General features: G+C 43.8%; 1 protein-coding gene across 7 annotated transcripts in view; it reads left to right on the top strand.

The window, feature by feature from the left end:
• ZNF469 (zinc finger protein 469) overlaps positions 1-23,806 on the top strand; it is a 262,917-nt gene that overhangs the window by 85,248 nt on the left and 153,863 nt on the right. For all 7 annotated transcript variants that reach the window (XM_083456428.1, XM_083456431.1, XM_083456424.1 and 4 more), the window contains exon 3: positions 14,139-14,205. The gene's annotated coding sequence lies outside the window, so the exon portion shown is untranslated. The remainder of the gene's footprint in view (positions 1-14,138; positions 14,206-23,806) is intronic.

Below are 23,806 nucleotides of genomic sequence, written 5' to 3'. Positions count from 1 at the left end.
CCTTAAAACAGTCTCATATTGTTGGCTTAATGAGTCACCCTTGTATCAACAGAGAGGCCAGCCAAAGATATCATTTCTTCAAGGGGAAATTACTGGAAAAGACAATCCCTTCTTAAAATCTAGCCTCACCTCCCGCACTGGCACCCAGTAGCCAACCTCGGCCCTGACTTGGCAGAGCGCTATGAGGTTGGATGGGTGTTGTATGAGGGAAGAGGAACGAAGCTGCATGCAAAGGAAAATGGAGATTGCCCCCCTCCGTCTTTCTTAAAATATACTCTGATGTCACCCACTCCTTGGGTGAGGAGCATGTTTAGTGTCTTGAAAGGGAAGGGGGAAATAAATGAAGATTGCATCATGTTCCCCTTTGATTAGGGCTTTGCAGGAGAGAAATGTCTACCTCTCCTTTAAGAGCCAGTGTGACGTAGCAGTCGGAGTAGACCAGAATGCAAATCTGTACTTGGCCATGAAACTCACTTGGGTGACCTAGCGCCAGTCACTGCCTCTGGGCCTAACTTACTTCACAAGTTTGTTGTGGGGATCAGATAAGGATAGGGAGCACTGTGTACACCACCTTGAGTGGGATATTAATGCAAACAAATAAGAAAAAGAAAAAGAAAAATAACACAGTTGCATCAGTCCAGTGACCCATCTAGTCCAGCATCCTGTTCTCACAGTGGCTAAACAGATGCCAGGACACAAACACAACTATACTCCGTGCCCCCGCCATGGCTTCCAGCAACTGGTGTTGAGAAGCATTGCTGCCTCTGACAGTGGAGGTAGAACATAGCCATTGTGGCTAGTAGCCACTGAAAGCTTCCTCTTTCATGAATGTGTGCAGTCCTCTTTAAAAGTCATCCAAGTTGGTGGCCACCACTGCCTCCTCAGGAAGGGAGTTCCATAGTTTAGCTATGCGCTGAGTGAAGAAATCCTTCTTTTTTCCTGTCCTGAGTTTTCCAACATTCATCTTCATTGGATGCCCATGAGTTCTGGTGTTACGAGAGAGGGAGAAAAACTTTTCTCTAGCCACTTTAGGGGGGGGAGAGGAGTTTCTCTTCTCTACATTTCAAGGCTGAGCTAGCAAGCTGAAGCTGCTGCCCAATTAACAAAACCCCTAAGCCCCCTAGCTTCTCTCATAGCTTTGTCAAATGAGTATATTAGGAAAAAATGTATTCACTCAGTTGATTTTGATTCTGAAAAAGGACTAATAAGTGAGCACCATCAATTCCTGTTCCTGGTTTATTTTATTTCAGAATTCTCTGACACCCCTATTGACAACATAGCATAGGACAATTATATTTTCCCACCATACCATATGTTTAGCCTGGAGAAGAGAAGACTTGAAGGTGATATGCTAGCCATCTTCAAATACGAAGGACTGTCACATGGAAGAAGGAGCAAGCATGCTTTCTGCTGCTCCAGAGGGTAGGACCCAAACCAATGCATTCAAATTACAAGGAAGGAGATTCTGAGTCAACATTAGAAAGACCTTTCTGGCTGTAAGATATGTTCAAAAGTGGAACCGACTACCTCAGAAGATGGTGGACTCCCATTTGTTGGAAGTATTTAAATGGAGGCTGAATGGCTATCTGCTAGGGAGTCTTTAGCTGTGATTCCTGCATTGCAGGGGACTGGACTAGACCACTCTTGAGATCCCCTCCAACTCTACAATTCTATGATTCTGAAAATTGCCTCATTGCCTTTTACACCAGTAGAGGACAACTCATAACAGAATGAGTGGATGAATGCAGCATCATAATTAGGGTAAAAGACTGACAGCAGGGCCATTCAGGCAGGACAATGGGGCAGAGATCCAGAGCACCCTACTCAGTAGAATGAACAGCAGAATTCCCAAGCATTGTAGGACTGGCACACCACACGAGGAAGCAAGTGAAGTAATACTGTACACATGGCTGTCTAAACAGACCCACCCCCAAGACCATTAAGTCCAGGATCCAAAGTTACCAAACAGTGCCACTGATGAATGGTGGGGCATGCTAATCAAGATGTGTCCCGAAAGCTTGTGGTATAAGGGAAGTGAAGGTGGCTGTGAAGAGAAAGTGCAAAGAAACGGACTTCACAGGGAAAATTCCCTCAGAGATGCTGATGCATCTTTCCAGAGTTTCTTCCTTCTGGCATCTGGTTGGTTTTAAAAGTGGGTCACGGTGTGTGTGCATGGGTTAGAGGACATCAGCAGTGGTGCACTAGGGACATACCGGAGGTCCCTTTAATCCGGCATCCTGCCTCTGATGTTGCCAGTGTTGTATGTTTAAGAAGAACCTTGAAAACCCTCCATAATGCACCTAATTGTGCAATATTCCCCTATGGGAGAGGCTGCTTCCTAGACCCAGCTGGCGCATCTGTGCTCCGTGCGCGAGCCTCATCTTGATCTAATATTCGCTCCTTGGCTCTTCCAATAATGAACTCAGAGCAATTTCCCTCATGCTTTCACCTTTTAAACATGCTCTCGTGTCTTTGAGTGCACTTTCCGTCCGTCTGTCTCCAGAAGCTTTAACTTGTCCAAGAAGTAAAACACGCTCCCTGGAGGTCCCAGGCTCTCTAGCAAAGAGAGCAACGAGAGAAGGAAAGGCGAGTTTGAAGGTTGAGAGATGGGCTTCCTGGACACGGAAAGATTCCCCTCTCTTCGTCTGCGCAGCCTTGGCGTTCAAATGAAGTCAATAACTCTGTTTGAAGGGCTGCTGCAAGATGTTTCCATAATTGGGGTTTGGGGGTGGGAGGGAGAAAGAACAGGCTGGGTAACTCAGAAGAGCATTTGTAGCAGGACACGGGGTCAGAACAAGGTCAGTTCTTTAGTTGCATCTACAGTGCAAAAGGCAAGACACCCAAGGCCTGATCTGGGTGTTGAGGATGCTTTCTGTTCTGTTATGGCCACAATTAAAAATGGCTAAGCAGACCCCCTCCCCTCATGCGGATCTTATCTGATGTCCTTGTGGGGAGCTTTTCCTCTCTGGTGCAATCTCCCAGCCTGACCCCTGTCTCCTTCCGCTGCACCTGGTTGAACTTAATTCCCCAGTGGAGCTGTCCATGCTTCAGCTTCCTGCCTTCTGCTGCTTCTTTCATTGGCTCTTGGGCAATATATCAGGAGCACTGGAGGAAACTGGAAGTATCTACTCTTCAGTTACCCCTTTTGCTTTAAATTATGACCCTGAAACATCTCCTTGTCTCCACATGTCACAGATTTCGTCAGGTTAATTCTATCACCAAATAGTCTCACAGTTCATTCTGTTGTCCCGCAAACTGCAGTTAAAACGTGTACCTGCCTGCCAATGAAGCGGATTTCTCCCTGCCCTCAGTTTCTTCCTCCTGCCATGTATTAATATTAGCAATTTCTGCAGTTAATTTTCTTTCAGTTTAGAAAAGTGCAGACACAAGAGCTGAATCTGGGAGTTGGGGTTCCCATTCTCTTTAGTGTTGGGGAAACCTTTAACGGAAGGGAAACTGCTGCATTCTGCCTGGCACACCATCCTTTGAGACCAAGGGCAACATTTCTCCCACTTTCTCTTTCTCATATATATTTTCTTTCTCCCCCTCTTATAACACTAGACCTCATGAACAACCGACGAAGCTAAATGTTGAAAGAATTCAAGACAGAGAAAACAAAGTGCTCCTTAACACAGCGCACTGTTAAACTCTGGATCCTACTCCTATATGAGTCAGTGATGGACACCAACGTGAATGGCTTTAAAAGAAAATTAGACAAATTCATGGAAGATAATGCTGTCAATGCACATGCAGCCACAATGACTATGTGTCTACCTCCATTCTCAGAGGCAGAATGCTTCTGGATGCCAGTTGCCAGAAACCGCAGGAGGGGAGAGTTGCTGTTGCACTCAGGTCCTGCTTTTGGGCATCTGCTCTCACTGGGAGAGCAGGATGCTGGACCCCCTTTGACCAGGCTCTTCTTACGTTTTTATGTTCTTAATTCAGTGGAACTTTCCCATGTTAAACTTGGTGTCAGTGCAACAGACCTAGTCAATGAGGTGGCACTGGATTATTGCAAGGAACAGAACTTCTGCACGTCTCTGCTGGGTGACTCATCATTGTTTATAGCAGGCTGCTTGGAGGACACTAATGGAGTGCAGAATTCTCTTACGGCAGTCTGGTTATTATTATTGCACCAATGTTGGGGGGCGTTACTGAGATCCCTAATCTTGGTTTATTTATGGAGTTGGCTTTAGTTGCTTAAAAAACCCCATTTCATCTGTGATTATGGCTGTCCTTTGTCAAGAGAAAGACTTTGGCACCGTCTTGCTTCCCTTTTGGATATTACAATCCTGGCTGTTTTGATATCTCTGACTTGAAGCCTCATCTTAAGGGATGGACAGTGCTCATCAATTCCAGCCAGCCATCGGGGGAGACTGGCTAAATTCCAAAAATGATTTGCAAATGTTCTCTTCATGTTTTCTCAATAACCTTAGCATATTCTGAGGGAATGCAGTGTACCAAGGTAGTGTTCTTGGTTTTTTTTAGCTTGATTAAAGAGGGACCATTTCTTAGTGGGGCAGCCCCTCTTTTGCATGCAGAAGACCCCAGACTCATTTCCTGGAATCACAAAGTTTTAAAAAATAAAAATCAGGTAGGACATGATGGGGTAACACTTTGCTGGTCAGTCTAGAGATCTGCTGCCCGTCAGAGTAGACCTTGGGATCAAAAATGACCTAGGAGTAGAAGAGGCATTTTAAAAGTACAGTGGTACCTCGGAAGTCGAACAGAATCAGTTCCGAAAGTCCGTTCGACTTCCAAAACGTTTGGAAACCAAGATGGGGCTTCCAGTTGGCTGCAGGAAGCTCCTACAGCCAATCGGAAGCTGCGGAAGCTGCATTGGATGTTCGGGTTCCAAAGAAGGTTCGCAAAATGGAACACTGACTTGTGGGTTTGCGGTGTTCAGGAGCCAAAAGGTTTGAGTCACAAGCTGTTCTTCAACCAAGATACGACTGTATAGTGCAAAAAAGTCTGAGCCTCAGAAACAAAACATATGGGTATGTACAAGGTGTACATTCCTTGCCAATGAGGAATCTCTGTATTTAGTAAGCTAATTCCACAATACAACAGTATTCCTTATTTTTTCTTTACATTGTATGGTTCCTAGTAATGGTGACTGGTGATTAATAACTGTTGGTTATGTATTGATATTTCTTGACTTCACATTCTTATGAATTTGGTTTGGGGCTGATGGCAACTTTATAAGCTCATCAAGGCATCAATGAACTCAGAGGTTTGGGAAGCCTAGTGTGTGAAGATGGGAGAAAGTTTCAGAGACCTTTCCATCTGGAACCCTGATGTACAGTATAAGGGGTCAATCTATGTTGGTGTCTGTTAGGCTGTTGGATATGTGGGGGACACTTTGACAAAGCTTGAGGCTCAGGAGAGCAGGGGAAAGCTATTGAGCTCTAAGGATATCCAGGGTCCATCCTTACAAATTCCAAGGTGTACCTTTAAGTGGAGAGTATCCACTGGTGTCGCTTTAACCAGAGTTTGCTGCTCTGCTCCTTAACTCTTATTGAATACTCTCACGCAGCACCTCTTTTGTTTCAACTTTTATTATTTTCAATTATAATTCAAAGCAGAAGCCTTCAGCATACTTAGTGGTGTGGACTACGCAAAATAAACACATTCACTTTCTTGTGACACTTACAATATCATAATTTTTCAATATGAATTAGCTGATAGTTTATTTTGGACAGTATCTTGGCTGCATCTGCCCTTGTAGGAGATTTATGCCAAATGCAATCTTTTTGATATCAAATATTACTAAGCAACTGAAACCCCAGATGGGCTTGGACAGGAGTGGCTGAGTAGGATTATATTGTTATCACGTTCCCTACATTAGTAGGTGAGGAATGCTTAAAAACAACAACACGAAAACCTCCTCGTATGTGTTAGTGCAGTTTAAAACAATGGGGGGGGGGGAGTAGAATCTGGTATTGTTCAGATACCTTTCAATCTCCCATTAGTCCTGCCTGAAATAATGTTCTGTGTGATCAAATGTTTGCCAATGGATTTTACCAAAAACAGGGGACGCGGGTGGCACTGTGGGTTAAACCACAGAGACTAGGACTTGCCGATCAGAAGGTCGGCAGTTCGAATCCCCGTGACGAGGTGAGCTCCCATTGCTTGGTCCCTGCTTCTGCCAACCTAGCTGTTCGAAAGCACGGCAAAGTGCAGGTAGATAAATAGGTATTGCTCTGGCGGGAAGGTAAATGGCGTTTCCGTATGCTGCTCTGGTTCACCAGAAGTAGCTTAGTCATGCTGGCCACATGACCCGGAAGCTGTACACCGGCTCCCTTGGCCAATAAAGTGAGATGAGCGCCGCAACCCCAGAGTCGGCCACGACTGGACCTAATGGTCATGGATCCCTTTACCTTTACCTACCTGTTTTTCTAAGAAGCACAAACATTGCAATAACCTGTGTGTAGCTGTTGTGAAACCCATAGAATTGTAAAGTAGAGATGGACACCCGAGTCCTAGACAGGCTAAGTGGAAGTAAACCCCATGGAAGCCAGAGGCACCTTTCTGGTGTGGGCACACAAATGAAATCCTTTCTGGTGTGGGCACACAGATGGAATCCCTGTACACAGGGAATTTGTAGCCCCAGAACATGTGCAGCGCACCCGGAACATGTGCAGTGCACCTTGTGGATCTGTGTGGTAAGCAGGATTATGTCTATGATGAGGACCAGGAGTTTAGGGACAAGACTGTAGCTCAGAAGACAACCAACAAAAATGGATTTCGTAAGTCCTTATGGTTGTTAAGAGACTTCAAGCCTGGAAGGATAAATACACACTATCTATTACACAGGGGTTTGAAGACCTTAACACCCTGGCTCCATTTGAACATGCTTTAAAAAATTAAATTAAAATTAAACACCAACTTTCTTTGGATACTTGTTTGGACATTTGGATGGCATATAATGGGATGCAGCTAGACTGGCAAAGAAAAAGTGATTTATATGCATTGTATATGCGATATAACATTGTGCCACCAGATGGCAATGTGGAATCCCATTTTTCTCTACCTGTTTTCCCTGTTTAAATTTACGCTTTAAACTGAAATGCTTCTCTGATGGGTTTAGATCCAGGCTTGATTTGTATGTGTAAGCTTTAGAAGAATGTACTGGTGCTTATTGTATTGGTAATGGGAGTCCCCCCCCCCTTGTGTGTTTTTTTTCCTCTCTCTCTCCGTTCATTTTGTTTTCTTCTTTAATAACTTTGATTGAAAAAAACTGTATCTCAGAGCACATGCTTTGTTCATGAAGAAGGTTGCCTTTCGTTTTGATCAGGATAATGAACTGAAGATGGAGCTGTCTTTGAAGATGATCCAGAAATTGCAGTTAGCACAGGATATGTCTCCTTGACTAGAAACTGATTCTAGTTGTTCAGGTCATATTATATATGCCTGTACTTTCTCATTCTCACTGGCTCCCAATCTGTTTCTAGTCCAATTGTGACAGAATCAGGAGTGCCAACTTGGCCCTGTGACAGTGGGTGCCCGGGGCCATGGGTGCCATGCAGTGTGCATGGCCCTGGCACCAAAATTTGTGGGTGCCCAGCCCCTTCATGGGGAATTTTGTGGGTGCTCAGGTACCCAGTGCCCCAGGGGGTTGGCATCTATGCTCTGAATAGCCACTTATTTCCATACATACCAACCCAGTGCCCTGAGATCATCACTGGAGGCTCAACTCTGTGTACCTCACAAGCTGAGATATGGAAGGTGACTATCACTGAGGTGGGCAAAAGGTACATCTGGATTTACTCTGGCTGATCTGCAACAGATGGGCAAGGATTCCGGTTTAAGAAATAGCAGCAAGAATATGACCCCCCCCCCCCAAATGTATGCTCTGAAGTGAAGAGAGGTTGGGGTAACCAGAAGTTGGGTTTTGTCTGGAAGTTCTGCTCAGATCTAGGACTCAGAACAAATTCCTGGGCTCAGAATTCTCAAATTCTAAATTTACATCTTGTGCTGCCTGAAATCCAGGAGAGTCGTTGCCACTTGCCAGGCTGTGTTTCCAGCACAGAGCTAGGTGAACCCAATAGTCTGGCTTGGTCTGAAGCAGCTTCTCACAATATGAGCATGAATGGGCAAAAAATGCTAGAAAATTGCCATGGAATTGTCACTGCAGCACAAACTTTAAGAACCTTTTAAAAAATAAAAATGCAGAAACTGCATTTTCTTCCTCCTGCCCCTTCCCATCTGCTTTCTCTGAATCAGTTTCCAGCTTGTAAATCTTATTCCCAGTAGGCTCTGTACTAATTAGGTAACTAATAAAATTTAGCAAACGCCAGGCGTATTATGAGAGTGATTGCGTGATTGCTGAAATATGCCTCATTAACACCCGGCAGGCACATCCCTTTGCTACAAAAATAAGCAATCACAGCAAAGGCCTTGCAAGTGGCGGTGAGGATAATTGTCCTCCCTGCAAATGAAATGGATTCTTTGGCGATGTTGCATTTGGAGAGGTGTTTCAAAACGTGGCATTCTGGTCATGCACAGTCCCTACATGTGAGCAGGTGCTCATACTTTGGGCTTTCGGTTCAGACAACCATGGGCAACACATCGTTTAAGGAAGGAGGTGCGACATTAGAGGTGAAGCTAGGAACATGGCCTCACCCCCATGTAAACATGGCAGTGCCTTACATGCAAGTAATGTGTGAATGGGGCTGGTGTTCCCATGCAACCGCTGGTCCATTACAGAGAGTTTAAGCAAACTTAATCTGTCCCCAGCTAGCCCCTACCAACCTGCTTCCTTACTTGTAACCAGCCAAAGGGGGGCACTCCTGAGTGTCAGAATTGCCTCGGTAAAACTCTGCAGAGAGGAGGATGAGGCAAGACTAGAATTAGCCGGCTCTGCCTGTTGTTGGCTCTGTTTCTATCTACTGTGAACTCTCTGCCTTCTGCCGTACCAGTTCTAATAGGCAACAGCCACCACTGCCATGCAGACTTTCTAGGGGTCCTGTTAAGATCTTACTTAAGAAGAGCCTGCTAGATGATGCCAGTGGCTCATTTGATCCTGCATCCTGTTCTCACAGTGGCCAAGCAGATACCTCTGGAAAACCTGCAAGCAGGTGCGCTCTCCCCTCCTGTGGTTTTTAGCAAACTGGCATTCAGAAACATTGCTGCCTCCAACCTTGGAGTCAGAGCATAGCCACCATGGATAATAGCCATTGATAGCCTTCTCCATGAATTTGTGTGATCCTCTTTTAAAACTGAGGGCCCTCACTGCCTGCTGGGGGTGCAAGTTCCGCAGTTTAACTGGATAGCTTTGCTTTCCAGCTCAAGTATACTTCCAGGGCTACTTAGCTCTGCCTTATGGACAGGTTCCCACATAGCCGTGGCAGGGAGGTGGGGGGCAAGAACCCACAAATGAACAGATGAATCACAGTTTGTATATTTTCCACCTACCTCTTTTGTTTATTTATGCATTTCCTTATATCATTTTAACTGCCTTTCAGCTTAAAATACACTGCTCAACATGCCAGGGTATTGAAAAACAGCCGAATCAGCGCTCCTGATCTTTTTGACACATATATGTTTTGGAATTATTATTATTGTTTAAATCTTTCTCTGTATGCCAGAATTTGTACTATGTGTTGTGGTGAAGAATCAGAAACCTCAAATGGTGAAAAAATCGTTTTGTGTCAAATTCTTGTCCTTGAGTTTGGTAGTGAAACTTTCAGACTTCTGTCATTGCGGCTCTAAATAAAATTAAATGAACCATATGCAGGGGAGACCGCAAAAGCAGAATTTTTTCTTTTGGGGCGGAATGCTCAACAATTTGTTTAGCAGCTCCACTTAAACTAATAGCCATAATTGGGAAGTTGCTTCCTCCCCCAATCCAGTTCTCTGATTACTAATAAGAAAGTGACAGATCTGTAATTTTCCTGTGTGTTCTTTTGCTTCTGAATTCTATTGGTTGAAATGTCAGCTGCCCTGCTGGGTCAGAATAAAGATCCATTTAGTTGTCAGGATTCAGTCTCGCCAAAACTTAGAATCTGGAATCTCCTCAAGAGGAGGAGCTAAGGGAAAAGGACCTCTCAGCGGATCTCTGCACCATCAGCAACACTGAGGAGTTGGTCAAATCCAGGCATTCCTGGCCCAGGCCCAGATTAAGACCTTTAGACGCCTTTAAGCACTAGAAAGATTATGGTGCCTCCCATGTGCAATTCAAAATAAAAACAATATTAAACCATACAATAAAATTTTAACAAACAAAACATAAATTTACTGAAACACATGGCAAGATCAGATTTCCTCATATTATTTCAGTCTATGTCAGTAGGATGCCCCTGTGGTTTAGGTGGGGATACTTAATAAAAAGGAGAACAGGAAAAATTGGAGAGGAGTGTGGAACTGTGTGTAAAGAAGGCTAATGAAGTTCTGGTTTTCCTCATGGTGACTACTTTGATGTTGTTGAGTTTTTATAAAAAATATCAAACTCTTTCATTCATATATATATATAGTGTTCCTGCTTTGCCAGGGCTCTAACCATGAGCTTAGTATGCCTATTGGGGGATCTAATGCATTCATTCATTCATTCATTCATTCTTTCTTTCTTTCATATTCTCCCTCTCTCTCTCTCTCTCTCTCTCCACACACATCAGCTTTTGCTAACCTGGTGCCCTCTAGACATTTTAAGACTACAGCTCACATCAGCCCCAGCCAGCTGGTTGTCAGTTCCTTATTTTAGAAAGCCACACTGACATGATGTTTGTGAACTTTCTTGCAGTAGTAATAATAATAATAATAATAATAATAATAATAATACAGATTTCAGCTGAATGAGCTGATATTGTGACTCAGATTTCATGCAGCTGCTCCTACCTTTTTTGCCAGGGAATTTGACAGAAGGCTTGGGAGATAGTAGACTTGCGGAAGTGGGTAGAGAGCAGTAGTGGAACTCTCCCCAGGCCAAATCCATCAATGGCCCTTGCTTCATACTTCAAGTGTTTTTGTCCAACTGGAATGTGTCTTTGAACTCTGATCATGCCTCTTAGAGACATAGGAAGCTGCCTTATACCAAGTCAGGTCCATCTAGCTCAATATCCTCTACACTGACTGGCAGCAGCAGCTCTCCAGGATTTCAGGCAGAGGTCTTTCCAAGCCCTACATGGAGATGCCATTGGGGATTGAACAAGGGACCTTCTGGTTGCAAGACAGATGCTCTACCACTGAGCTATGCTTATGGCCTTTAAATCATGCCTCTTGCTTGCCCAGATGCAAGGTAGAGAGTGGTATGTCAAGTGTGTGTAGGAACTAGCCTTCTGTAAAAAGGTGATTTGGGGGGGGGGATAACCACAAATAACCAACATGCTTAAGCCTAATTAATGTGTGAAGGGGTTAATGCCATAGAGTAAGATTCCTGCCTCTCTCCCTCAAGCCTATCGCTCCCCTTCAGTCTACCTGAGAAGCTCAGTGTGTAAAGAGGTCTGAGCTGGTTGTTCCAAGCTCAGTCCACATGGCTCTTACAAGATTCTCTTGTGTTCCTATACCAATAATTTGGGAACTTTCACCCCTGTAACTAAGCCAATTTTTACTGCCTGTGCAACTTTTTCTGAATGTTGTGTGGGAAAAGGACATGATTCTGACGTTTGGAGAGTTTGTAAGTAAAACATTTTAAACTTACCAAACATTTAGTCTTTTTCTACGCTATATAAGAGGGAAGCTTTGGAACTCACATGGGCATATTTTAAAGGTCTAACTGCCTATATTTCCATGCATTGCTGCATATAGTGATTTTTAATCTCTGATGGAGCTTTCTCGCCAAAGAGTACTTGCCCCAAACCTAGATCTTGGAACCCTCCTTTTTCTATTTTGCCACTAACAAAATCTGCATTTTTTGCTCTGCCCTCTTTACTTCTGGTCCTGCCCACCATGGACATGTGGCCATTGGAAGATTGCCCATTAGGGAAAGTGTCCCTCAGGCTTGAAACGGCATTGCTCTGATGTCCGTGTTGCAGTACATTGATTGGGTGTCCTTACCTGGGCTGCTTGACAGCATTGACCTGTAAGCATAAAGCTCTCACTGTTGGCAGCTGCCTGATGGTGGAGGCCAGAAATTGTAGTATAGGCCACTTAAGTAAAACACTGATTTCAAGAAGAATCGACTTGGAAGCCAGTGTTCAAGAGCATGTGCTACAAAATGGTCTTCAACCAGAGCTCTCTCATCTAGGGACTGGGAGGGACCAGGCAATTCTTACACTCCAAGAAAGGCCTTGGCAAGGATATTTATAAGCCTTGTGTATTCAGCAGCTTTTGGAAGAGATTGGAGAGGCATGGCTCAGTCCTGGATCTAATATTTTTTGTGGCATCCCAAGTGCTTCCTTCTTCTTCATCTTCCTCATCCACAACTTTTCATGAACAATGTGCCCTAGCTGCAAAGCCTGGAATGGGATCCAGGACTCATCGGATGTTTAGAAATCTGATTTTGGCTTGGGAGAGCCATCAGCCTTTGTCAATAACTTCCATTCTCAAAGTTTACAAAGCAGCGGGAGTTTGTTGTTGGCTCTGCCAGTTAGGCCTGGCAGCCTCAACTGTTCCCGCTGCTGCTTATCACTTCTAGACTTCATTCAGTGCTGGCAGTCTCAGGTCCTCCATCTGGACACCAGATTTGGCTGGGACCCTTTGGCGGATGATGCATGAGGCGGAACAGAGTATGAGATCTCTCCTAGCTCCCTCCTTCTCCAGCCTTGTTGGCTTCTGACAAGAGTGAAATCTGCAAAGTATTAGCAGATAGGGATAGGGACCCAAGGGAGCCGTGTAAGGACAACAGCTGAGACATCAGTTAAAAGTCACAGCCAACTTTATCTTTCAGAGGATCCCAATGAGGAACCTTGAACGTGGGACCTAAGCTGATTTTGCAGGTTTTGTTTTCCTTGTGATTTCTTCCACTGCCACGCAGTTTGGACTCCAAGTTCTGGGGGGCCCTTGGGCAAGGAGCTTCCAGTTGGTCCTTCCAATTTGTGAATGGACCAATATCCTCCTTGCCCATATGCTTGCCCCTTTCCTCTAGGCCCAATCCACACAACCACATGGAAGGAGAGTGCAAGAGAAGGGGATGAGGAGGCTTTCTTTCTTCAGGCCTCAGGTTCAGTCCCCAATGGCATGCCCAGTTAGGCTGGGAAATATCCCCTGCTTGAAACCCTGGAGAGCTGCTGCCAGTCAGTGTAGGCAATACTGGTCTGCCTCTTTACTTCAGCTCCCTATGTTCCTAGATAGGTAGAAGAGAAGCAGCAGCAGAGTCTGGGGGTCAGTCAGGGCCCCTCTGCAGTGTTGTGGGCATTGGCAGGGGCCCAGCAACTGCTGATGCTGGCTCTGTCTTGGGATCTGCTGCATGAAAGTTGTCCTGCACCCTCTAGCCTGCTGAGGGCTAATCTGCTGCCATTTGAGGATGTTGAAGTAAGGTTCAACAACCTCAAGGTGGCATCCTGCCCTTTGTTTGACTCATGCAGCAAAATGCTTTGGGCCAGCCCAGGGTTAAACTGAGTCAGATCAGTGGACCGTTTAGACTATGGCTATTCTCTGTGACTAATACTGGCTGAAGGTCTTGCAGGTTTACATTTATTTATTGAAAAAAGACTTTTATACTGCCTATTAGTCCCAACAAGGGCCCCTAAAGCTGTTTACACAAAATAACCAAGTGAAACACCATCAAGGAACATGAATTGAAACCCATGAATCAAAAGGAGCAGCGTTAAAACCTTCACTCAACGCTTAAAATGCCGCATAGGATAGGCATCTTTTCAGCGCTCGCCTAAAGGCCCTCAGGGATGGGGCTGATCTCACAGCTGGGTGTTGCCACAGAAAAGGTCCCATCTTATGTTCTCTCCAGCTGAATCTGTTCTGGCATTGGGACTTCTAACCAGGCTTTTGAAGGTTATTTTAGCCCATGAGGAGGTTCATGGTTTTTGAAGCAATGCAAAACCCTGCAAGTTCTGTTTACCAGAGGTGAAAATGTGATGGCTGCCCACCATGCTGCAAACAGTGATTTGCTCTCAAAATGCCTTCAACTCTCTCCAATCACCCATTGCCTGTTTGCAGAACTATTGTCTATCAAAACATCTTTTTGTGTCCAGTGAAATATACATTTCCTATCTTTTAAAACCTTCTTCTTCTTCTTTTCACAGATGTCCCAGCACACATGCAAATCCAGGCATTTAAATATTTCTTGCTAACTGCTGACAACTTTTAAAGGTAAGCACAAAACATCACTATGTGAATTGTTTCTATTAACTACACTGTTTCAGTTATTTATTTCACTTGGGAGTGAAGATCAAGTGTGAAAGGGGATAAAAATACCAGTTCTCTGGTCATGCCTATTAGACCAGGTTAGGTTGCAGAAATAAGTATATTCAGAGCCAAAGGCAATTTGCAAATTGTGTTAATGGAGTGATAGAGATGGAAGCTGACTATGACATTCATGGTATTCAGAAATGACTGGAGACGTGAGACTCAGGTTTTTGGATACAGTATGTCTCATGGCCTCTGATCCTGTATGCGATTTGTGCTTCTGCCCAGATATGGGAGTTGTAAACCTGACTTCCATCAGCAGTGTACATCAGGCTGTGTTGTTAATAAAGCCTCAGGATGACGTGTCATTGTGGTATGTAAATGTGGGTAGGCAGGAAGGTGTCACTAGGAAGGTGCCTTGAAGGTAGGAAAGGTGGGAAGGCAGGGGGAAAGAAATTAATTCAGTTCACATCTTAATGCAAACCTACGCAATTCACAGTTCCCGAACAAATACCAGAACCAAATGTAGTTATCCTTCAAAATTCACACTTCTCTGAATTTTGCAATGCAGTTCTTCAACCAAAAAACGTCTATGAAAAATGTGTACGTTGGAGGGAAGTGCACACAACAATGGGTGTATTGGCATACTGTATTTGGGGAAATTCTTTGCAGAAATGCATATATTACAAAAAAGGATATGTTAAGAAAAATGCCTATGAAAATGTGTAGGAATTCATAGACTTTAGAATGGAGAAATTAAAAACTGAGCAAATCTCAAATTGTCAACTTTGTCCCTTCCTCCTTGAAGGCACTGAGCAATGGGTTGGCTGCCATGGCTTTGGTGTTCTGTTTCATGGCATTGCCTTGTTTTGCGCATCACCCATCCAGCTTGGGCAGTTGGCAGCAGGAGTTAGGATTGTTGGTTGTGGACCAGCGTTAGCAGCCATCTCTTTTTCTGTCATCTGCTGCAGGTTCTGTTATCTCCCTACTACTTTGTATAGTGTTGAACCAGAGGAATTAAATCTTTGTGGATTGCTTATGAACAGGGTTGATGTGCATTTCCCAGACTAGTGTGCAGATCCGAACTTAGACTGTTAACCAGCATTTGCACATCCTGATTGTTCCAGCGTAGTTGTTGGTTCAACGACAACAACAAAATCAATATGCATTTTAAAAAGCACAAGTTTTGGCATGTATTTGCATGGAAGCTCAGTTCAGATATTGGAAGGAGCACACAGTTTGGAATGTATATTTGTATACAGATTCTAATAAACATATTTATTTTTTATAAACTTCTGAAATATAATTTGTTCTGAAACCTATTTCAAGAGAACATGTCCGTATGCATTTAAATGTGAATCTTTACAAGGATTTTTGTGTGTGTAAAGAAGCTGATAAATGCAGAAAAATGGGACAGAAGAGATTGAGGGAGGCATGCATGTAAAAGAGATGCAGATTGAGAATAGGCTGGCCAATCCATCTCTAGCTTCAGAGAACATACGGGCTCTGCCTGCTGTTTGTTCGCCTTGGCCCTTGATGGACCAAGATCACTGTTTCTACTACACCATCTTTTTGCCACCTCCAGGCATTTGGTACTTTTTAGTTTAGGGGAAAGGCGAGTAAGAGGTGACATGCTAGAAGTTTGTAAAATTATACATGGCATGAAGAAAGCGTACAGATAATTATTTATTTTCTCTATCTCTCATAACACTAGAACTTGTGAACATCCAATGAAGCTGAATGTTGGAATATTCAGAAGGACAGATAAAAGAAAGTCCTTCTTCTCCCAGCGCATAGTTAAACTATGGACTCACTCCCACAAGAGGCAGTGATGGCCACCAATTTGAATGGCTTTAAAAGAGGATTAGACAAATTCATGGAGAAGAAGGCTATCAATGATTACTAGCCATGATGACTGTGCTCTGCCTTCACAGTTGGAGGCAGCAATGCTTCTAAATACCAGTTGCTGGAAACCACGGGAAGGGGGAGCGCTCTTGTGGTCAGTTCCTGCTTGCAGACTTCCCATGGGCATCTGGTTTGCTACTGTGAGAGCAGGTTGCTGAGGTAGATGGGCCTCCCTTCAGACCTCCCCCATCTCCCAAGTGCTACAGCAGCTGCCTGTGGGGACTGCGCTTGCTAGCTTAATTCCCACCATTTGTGCTCAGGTTAGATTCAATTCATTGATTTCCTGTTCAATGAAGCCATCATCCGTGCATATGCTGTTGCTCCCGGATGTGCAACAGATGTCAGAACTGTAACAAATCCCAGCTTAACTCTTGTGATTTCAAATCTGGTGGAAGATGGTATGAGGGAAAACTCTTCAGAAATATTTCTCAAGAAACTATAGGGATACCTATGGATTGTGGCTAACAACACGTGGACTTGGTTTCACATACCAGCGGTGGGTGTGCAATGGAGACAAGAGTATAGGGTACTATATACACAGTTTCTATCTTCAGTTCCAAGGCTTACTACATGGGGCAGCTCCACACAGAGATCCTGGCATCTCCTGCCAACTTCTAACTCCTGCAATTTATTTCTTCCATTTAACTGTACCGGCTCAATTGCACCATGATGCATTTTTAAAAAATGCTATGGAAAAGCAATATGTGCCACTTAAGAAGGGCAAAATACAGGAAGCCATCAGCCAACTAAAGTAGTCTTGCAAAAGGATCCAGTAAATTTTACAATGTCTGGCTGCCATTTTTAGAATCTGAAACCAAAAACTATAACATAATACTAGGCCAGGCAGACTGTAATGGGTGGATTTTTGGAATGTGTTCCTCAGGTTCAATGTTTATTACCATTTCATTTTTGCATTGTTTTTCAATTTGAATTTTGCGGCAAATTAGAATAATGAAGTGCTGTTGTGTTGTTTTTTAAAAAATAATAATCCTATTTTTAGCTAGAATTAGCCAGCTATTGTGTTGAAAGTGTCCTGGATTTTGTAGCTTCTGTACCCCAAAGGCAGTTGACCTGGAGGGAATGTATGTATTTGCAGTGGGGTGTATGTGTGTGTGTGATCGTGTTCATTGTGTAAAAACAGACAGAGAGGCATAGGCACTGGCGTGTACATTGAAGTAAATTTCTTTGGTTTCTACCCTGCTTTACAGTCAGGATTGATTCCCTAAGCAAATTATAAAGGAAAGCTACACAAATTGATATCAGCACATCTTGTGTGTTTGTGTGTAGGGGAGAATAGTTCTGACCCCTAGCATTTGGTGATGCTATCCAGGTTCCAGTGCTGAGTGAAGCTGATGGGAGTCAGATGTCCAAAACAACTGAAGAGCTAGAGGAATTTGCTTAAAGAAATAATAATAATAATAATAATAATAATAATAATAATCCTTCCCAGAGAAGGATCTGGGATGAGTGGTGTCAAGTAGGAAGAGGGCTGTTGCATTCGTGTCCTGCCTTGTGTCGTGTTCCCTTGGGGGCATCTAGTTGCCCCCTATGAGAACAGGACTTTGGACTAGATGGGCCACTGGCCTGATTCACCTGCAGGATCATGTACCTTCAGAGCATTATTATCGTTCTTTATTAAGCTCTTTAGTTCTTTTTTGCCAATGCAACCCAGAATCATTAAAATCATCATAAAACAAAGTATAGCAAAATACAAAACACATTCATATTTTTAAAAGGCAGGATTAAAAGATTCCACCCGCTAAAGTTGGTGTTATATGCTGAAATCATCTTACCCCGGTGAGCAATCTGGCTGCTGAGTTCTGCACCAACTGCGGAACAGTCTTCAAAGGCAGCCCTGTGTATAATGCGTTGCGGCAATTAACCTACAGGTTACTAGAGTGTAGCGACCAGAAGTGGCAGAGAAGGGTCTGTCCCTCAACTGCTTCCTGGGACCATTTCAGGCTTGAACTTTGAACTCAGGACTTCCTCATGCAAGCCGTGTGCTCTACCACTGAGCCAAAAAGACAGGAAGGCGCGTGGAGCTGTCATTGAAGCCAAAGGGGTTTCCAATATCTTTATTTCATTATTCTACGAGATATATGTGTGTGCGTATGTGTCTCAGATTGCTTTATGGTTTGGTGCTGCTTGTTTTAAAGCCATTCAAGGCTGGTGTGCCGGCAAGGCTGGGTGCCAGCCAGGAAATTCCATGAAGCTAAAGATGGACCCTGTACAAACAGCCTAACATGCCTCAGATGTCTTTTTAATATCGGAAAATGGAGGGTAATAAGGAGCACATGGGCGCTGCAAATAATGAGATTATTAACAAATATACTGAAATGAAGACATTTGACTGCACCATTTAAGCAACAACAACAAGAGCAACACCCTGCAAGGCTCCCCCCTCCCACCACGTTGCATCTGGGGTTACTTTCTCTTCCTCTCTGCTTCTCTCTTTAATGGGGATTCTCACAGTTTATAGCTCCATAATTGCTTGTAGACATATATATTTAGATGTTCCCTCCCTTGCAGACAGAAGAAAGCTGAGTCTAGCACAGAGAATTGCATAAAGATGGAGTGGTTGGAAGCGATTCTAGTAAAACAGAGAGTGGAAAACGAGCCCTGGGTCTGAAATGGAGAAGAGGGTCTTCTGGAAGGAAACAAGTGAACCAAGAGAAAAGGAAAACATATAAAGGATATGTGAGAGTTCAGCAGCAAGCCCATGGCTGGAGGCTGCAATACTTCTGAATGCCAGTTGCTGGAAACCACAGGAGGGGACAGTGCTCTTGTGCTCAGGTCCTGCTTGTGGGTTTCCCTACAGGCATCTGGTTGGTCACTGTGAGAACAGGATGCGGGACTAGATGGGCCAATGGCCTGATCCAGCAAGATCTCCTTATGTTGTTAAGATATTATTATACAGGAATGAACTTCATTGTGTTCTCAGTCATCTAGAAGTGAGGGCAATTAAGGCAAGAGTTTCCAGCCATAAAAAACCTACATAGGATGAGATGTTACATAAGACAAAAGTCATATTACACTCTCTGTAAAAATGGAAAGTGAGACCTAAGTCCATTAAAGAGTCCTGCCCCTTTACCAGGCGAATTTAAAGATGTTCCCATCAATGTCTCTGTAGCAATTAAAAGGGCTTCGTCTTCACCTTACAGCTTTCATTGGCTTCATTATGCTGCTTTTATGGAGCAACTGCTTTCTTTTATTCTGGTTCTTTGGTTTTTTCCATTGTCAGTTTATTTTTTTGTTGCAAGCATCCTTGAGGATCTTTATAATGGAAAGGTGACAACAGTGATAAGCAAACCAACTGTACCTTCACATTGTCAGTCTGTGACCTCCTTTTCTAGTCAGTAGTGGGTGTCCATCAGGTTACCAACCTAAGATTCAGGGAACAAGTGAGACCATTCCAAAGTGGCTTATGAAATCTTCTTGAAGCCACCTAATCAAGCCAGTATGAAGCTGGTTTGATTCAGTGGATCTTGATCAGGGAACTATAAGTAGCATTAAAACAACGGTCTGTGGGAATTCTATCCTGAAATGTCAGTGGTGTGTTTCACAAATGACATCATTCTTCTGACAAGCGTCACAAATGACATTTATTTATTTATTTATTTGTTTTATTTAACAAGACATACATGTCTGACATACATGTCTGCTTAATCTTCCCCCCCCAAAAAAAACCCCCTCTAAAAGAGCAGTCCTAATCATGTCTACTCAGAAGTCAGCCCTATTGAATACAATGGGGCTTACTCCTACAATGGCAGGTTTAGGGTGGCATTCAAAGTGGTTTGCATAAAATAATATAAAATGTTCACAAGAAAATGTTGATAAAACCAAGTGGCATTTAAAAGCAAGGAGGCATAATAACACTGTCAAAGCACAGATACAAACAGCAGTTCTACAGACCAAATATGCATCGTAAAGTTACATGTCTAAGTAGGCTTCCCTGAACAGAAAGGTTTTTAGCAGGCATCGAAAACAGCACAATGAAGTAGGCTACCTCATATTAACGGGCAGGATGTTCCAGAGAATAGCTGCTACCATAACAAAAGACCGATTCCTCGCAAGTGCAGAAGGAATGTTATACAGCACTTGTCCATAATGGTGGTATTAGTGTTATTTCTAGGAAATTAGAAAGGCTATTTCTGAAGAGCACCTTGTCACCAGGTTTTCATGCCCTTTATCTGAGCCCTGAATCACGAGAACTAAGTGGGAATTGGAGAGGATGAGAAACATGATTTTAGCATTACCTCGCTGGCCTTGAGTAAGTTTTTTATGGAGCAATTTTCCTTTGGACAGCACACTTGTAAGGATCATCATTACATCTGCTTGCTCCAGATTGTCCCGGAGAATTTAGTTCTTCCTTTTGATAAACTAATAGTTTTCACGTTGCATTAGTATTGGGGTTTTGGAAAGGGGTACGGAAATGGCAGATGTGCCAAAGGAAAATAAAAGAATAGATTTGTTGGAAAGAGGCCTCCTTTGTTTGACAGAAAGACCTACAGATGCTGCAAGCCATCACATGGGCTTCACTATCCTGAGTCCTTTCCCAGCAGAAAGGATGAGTAGTTTTGCAAGAGAGGTCATGATGATCCTGCCTCCCATATATATTTTCTGGCCCCACTACTTTGTAAAGACACAAAATTTCAAGAGGTGTATCCTTTAACTGACTGATGACTTCAATTAATCTCTTAAAAGCCATTTTAAACAATGAAAGAGGTGCATCTGATTAATCAGGCAACATATCTTTTTTTAAAAAATGCTTATTTTAAAAAGAAGCACTTATATGCTTAAAACTACTACTACTACTACTACTACTACTATTACTATTTAGGGACACGGGTGGGGCTGTGGGTTAAACCACAGAGCCTAGGACTTGCCGATTAGAAGGCCGGTAGTTCGAATCCCCGTGGCGGGGTGCGCTCCCGTTGCTCGGTCCCAGCTCCTGCCAACCTAGCAGTTCAAAAGCACAAAGTGCAAGTAGATAAATAGGTACCGCTCTGTCGGGAAGGTAAACAGCGTTTCCATGTGCTGCTCTGGTTCGCCAGAAGCGGCTTAGTCATGCTGGCCACATGACCCGGAAGCTGAACGCTGGCTCCCTTGGCCAATAAAACAAGATGAGCGCCGCAACCCCAGAGTCAGCCACGACTGGACCTAATGGTCAGGGGCCCCTTTACCTTTACCTTACTATTACTATTTATTACCTGCCCTTCACCCTAAGGTTCTGGGGAAGGTTACAATGATTAAAACTAACATTCATATTAAAATACAATATTAGACAAATTAAGAACAGTGTACAACAACTCTGTTGCGGATGTATCACCCCCATATTCATTTTCTCCCTCTCTTCAGCAGCAGTAGTTTCTCAACCTGCTGAATTCTCTATCAGCTCCTATGGATGCATAGAATAAATGCAGCCTCCTGGCTTAGGTTTCTAGTCCTCATTGTGCTATCTGGATATAGGTTCTGCCGGTGCAAACACCAAGACTTTGAACAGCATAGAGTGCAGAAGAGGATGACTACTAATCATCCATTGCTACTTCTAGTAACATTTCCATCTCTACCGAGCAATTTCCCTTTGTCTGGTCTGCTGGAGCCTGGGTTGCAGTCATGTCATTAAGCTCAAGTACTAAAAATATCTCCAGGCACCGGGGAGGAAACTGTTGCTAGTGCAGGTAACCAGATCCACACATTCTTGGCTTTGTCTCCTGAAAGGAAATGACATAGGAAGGAGAGAGAGCAGGGAAGGGGCCCTGTTAGTTACAGATTTGATTTATCAAGCCCAATAGTGCCTTGACAAATAGGTTTTCAATTGAGCCTCTTTTTGAAATGAGGAGTTTTGAAATCAAGGTGAAAACCAGCAGGCCATGCATGTGATGTGAGTGCCTTCACGGGACCCCTGTTACATATATTTGCTGTGATGTCATCCCGCTGGCCCAGTTGTGCTAGCTAGGATGTGCCATAGCCTCAGGAGGTTCATGAAATGGTGTGTTTGGTGGATGGCTCCAGATAGTGGAGTAGTGTGTTGGCAAAGCATCCTCTGATTTCACTGGAGATAATGCAGGGATGCTCCCATATGAACACAAGAAGGGTCTATTGGCTGGATCAGACCAATGGCTCATCTAGTCCAGCATCCTGTTCTCACAGTGACCTCCCAGATACCCCATTAGTAGGTTCTGAGTTATGATTATAGTATTCAGAGGCACAGTATCCAACAATAGATGCAGAACACAGGCATCATGACTAGTAGCCACTGATTTCTGATCTTCCTGGGAGGACCCCTGACAGCCCTTCCAAGACTTCTGAAACAATGCTGATCTTTGACCTTCAATGACTCTTCCCCCTGGTGATAGCATGCAGTTGCTCCCATGTGCAGGATGGTTGTTTTCTGTATTAGTACCACAAAAACACCATAAACGTGAGTTAATGGTGATGTGCTAAACTGCAGTGCTGTGCCTGGTGGTGGCTGCACCATACTGGCTCTCTGCAGCAAAAGTGCCAATGCAAACCCTGATTTTAAACAGCCATAGTGTGCCCAGATAGTTATGCAACTTGCAGCCCAAATTAAGTAACATCACACAATTTGCATGATTTAGTCTACCCTTGATGAAGTGGAATAAGAAGTCAGGCTTGAGCAGCAAATTTTATGCTTTTTGGCTTGCATTAAACATGGCTGCACATGTTTATTCCTAGAGAGCTGGGATCAGGTACCACCTTCCTATAAAATGTAGGCTCTGTTCTCCAAACTCCTTGTAGCTGAAGGGGAGTAATTCTCAGAAACAAACAAAATTAGCCCTGCATGCTTTGCTCAAAACAATAAAGCTCTCCCATTCCCCAAACACTTCATCTTATATAGACATTTCCCCCCCCACCCTTCTGTGACATAAGAGCCATTTTCGTATTCCTGTTAAGCAAGAATGGAATTACAGAGGCTTTCCTTTTCAATGGGGCCACGTGGATTTGCTTATGGAGGGCAGCTCTAGGAAGGGCCAGAGATCCTTCAGCCTGAGTCTCAGAGCTTGCAGTCAATAAAGTCATTGACATGCTCCTCAGTAGATAAACAAACATTCTTCTTTCTTTCTTTTTTTCTTTTTGGAGACAGACAGGAAGGATGGAAAATGATTCATAGGAAAATGGAGTATAAAATATACGCTAGCATTAGGTATTACATGTGCTGAGTTTTTGTTGGCTGCCCAAGAATGCTGAGGTTTCTCTCAAAGGCTGATGCCATTCTGGAACAATGTCATTGTGGAGAGTTTGGTCAAGATGAGACAATCGTGTCTGGCCAGTACTCACCAGCGAGAGGACTAATGTGTTATTTGGCATTTGGAAACTCTTTGGCAGGCAAGATTTCTTGAGTGTCTACTCATCCAGTCGGCTGTGGCATTTTGCAAAGAAAGCTGGCCACTGCTGAGAATGCCCACCCCCACCTTGGTGGCCTGGCTTATTTTCTTTCCTCCCTCCACAGTAGCCACAGAACCAGCCCCGAGTCACCATGTAACATCCTTGGGCAGTTGACAGGGGCCCCGGGGCCCCAAAGAGCTGGGCAGCTGCTGTTTAAATTTCCCACAATGCCTCAGAACAATAGTACATCAGGGTGACTGTATCGTGAAGCAAGCATGGAGGACCTGTGGCTCTCCAGGGGATGCTGTTG

The sequence above is a fragment of the Podarcis tiliguerta genome (assembly GCF_965153285.1).
Source record: "Podarcis tiliguerta genome assembly, chromosome: 8".
In the NCBI taxonomy this organism is placed as follows: domain Eukaryota; kingdom Metazoa; phylum Chordata; class Lepidosauria; order Squamata; family Lacertidae; genus Podarcis; species Podarcis tiliguerta.
This window is presented reverse-complemented; position numbering and strand designations above follow the sequence as displayed.